The sequence below is a fragment of the Austrofundulus limnaeus genome, unplaced genomic scaffold, assembly GCF_001266775.1.
Source record: "Austrofundulus limnaeus strain Quisiro unplaced genomic scaffold, Austrofundulus_limnaeus-1.0 Scaffold320, whole genome shotgun sequence".
Classification (NCBI taxonomy): Eukaryota; Metazoa; Chordata; class Actinopteri; order Cyprinodontiformes; family Rivulidae; genus Austrofundulus; species Austrofundulus limnaeus.
Genome location: NW_013952722.1, coordinates 11,712 through 13,750, shown reverse-complemented (window position 1 = coordinate 13,750; position 2,039 = coordinate 11,712). Strand labels below are relative to the sequence as shown.

Below are 2,039 nucleotides of genomic sequence, written 5' to 3'. Positions count from 1 at the left end.
GAACAGTGGTGAGCAGTGGTGAACAGTGGTGAGCAGTGGTGAACAGTGGTGAGCAGTGGTGAGCAGTGATGAACAGTGGTGAACAGTGGTGAGCAGTGAACAGTGGTGAGCAGTGGTGAGCAGTGAACAGTGGTGAGCAGTGGTGAACAGTGGTGAGCAGTGGTGAGCAGTGATGAACAGTGGTGAACAGTGGTGAGCAGTGAACAGTGGTGAGCAGTGATGAACAGTGGTGAGCAGTGGTGAACAGTGGTGAGCAGTGGTGAGCAGTGGTGAACAGTGGTGAACAGTGGTGAGCAGTGGTGAGCAGTGGTGAACAGTGGTGAACAGTGGTGAACAGTGATGAACAGTGGTGAACAGTGGTGAGCAGTGAACAGTGGTGAGCAGTGGTGAGCAGTGGTGAACAGTGGTGAGCAGTGGTGAACAGTGGTGAGCAGTGGTAAACAGTGGTGAGCAGTGGTGAGCAGTGGTGAGCAGTGGTGAACAGTGGTGAGCAGTGGTGAACAGTGGTGAGCAGTGGTAAACAGTGGTGAGCAGTGGTGAGCAGTGGTGAGCAGTGGTGAACAGTGGTGAGCAGTGGTGAACAGTGGTAAACAGTGGTGAACAGTGGTGAGCAGTGGTGAGCAGTGGTGAACAGTGGTGAACAGTGGTGAGCAGTGGTAAACAGTGGTGAGCAGTGGTGAGCAGTGGTGAACAGTGGTGAGCAGCACTAATCTAAATATTAGCTGCACTAACCCTGAAGCACTAAGTCAAATATTTAGTTCCTCTAATTCTAAAGCACTAAACGCACTGAAAATGTAGCAGAAATTAACTGTAAACTAAAATAATCCAGCTGAAACATGAAACCTTCTTCAGTCAACATGACATTATTTACTGTGAGCTCAGTGTTTTCACTTAGTGATCTTGGGGCCAGATGGAGTCACCTGCAGGCCACATCTGGCCCGTGGGCCTTGATTTGACACACATATGACCTCATAGATCAGTGACACACAAGAAGAAAATGTGTGTCAGTTTTCACCCTCAGCTGTGAACAATAATGTTCATTAATAACCTTTATAGAGCTCAGTTAGTGCTGCTAAGTTTAACAAGTGCTAATCCACTAATGAACTCTAAACAACAGCAAAAGCCCTAAAGCACTAATCAGGAATTTAATTTAATTCATTTTATTTAAACAGCGCCAAGTCACAACATATGTTGTCTCAGGGCACTGTACATAAAAAATTAGTTTCCCAGTTAGTGCTTTAGTGCTTTAGTGCTTTAGGGGAACTGTGCCCACCAGTGCTGCTGGGCTCTGTCATAAATTGCACCTGGAAACACCTGAGAACTAAGAACAGCTCAGGTGTTTCTGGGCACAAAGTGAATTTAATCACTAAGTTAACATAAACCATAAATCTGTTGATCTGATTGGTTCCTCTGGTTTCTCAAAGACCCGGATGTGAGGCAGAATCAGTGAAAACAGAAAATTTAACATTAAACTGAACAAAATACAGTTTAGTTCAGATTCAAATCTTTAAATTCAGTTTATAAACCAGTGCAGTCAGTTACATGATGACCAGTATAACCAGTTTCATCCCAGTTCTGTAAAAAGCAGAAGTGAGGAGGAAATCTGTGTCTGCTTTTCATCAACAATAAAATTATTATTTATCACAAACAAGTCAGATTATTTTAATCTTATTAAAGGTCAAAACTGTGATTTTAGTAAGAATAAAAGAAAAGTTTCAGGTTAGTTAAAGGAAACAAACACGTCATGAAAACATGAAGCGTTGATTTATTTAAATATAAAAACTAAAATAAATCATCTGAGAAGAAATAAAAACATCAAACATCATTAAATATAACATTTAAATGAATCTGAGGGAAGCGTCAGAGCAGTTTACCTGCTTTAAAGTTCGATTTGAGACGGAAGTGGAACCGAAGTGTCGAACAGAACCGAACTTTTCTGAGCGTTTGTGTCGTGATGCCTTCAGGAGCCCCGCGGAAATCTCATGAACAACTCTCTTCAGCTCATATTTGATTGTTTTGGATGTTTAATAAACTGACTT

At 42.2% G+C, this 2,039-nt stretch overlaps 1 protein-coding gene across 1 annotated transcript in view; it reads right to left on the bottom strand.

Annotated features, from left to right (window-relative positions):
- si:dkey-7j14.6 (membrane-spanning 4-domains subfamily A member 4A) overlaps window positions 1-1,966 on the bottom strand; it is a gene marked incomplete in the record, with an annotated part of 8,422 nt that extends 6,456 nt beyond the window's left edge. The window contains 1 exon segment of the mRNA XM_014022236.1: window positions 1,875-1,966.
- Window positions 1,967-2,039: the final 73 nt, after the last annotated feature.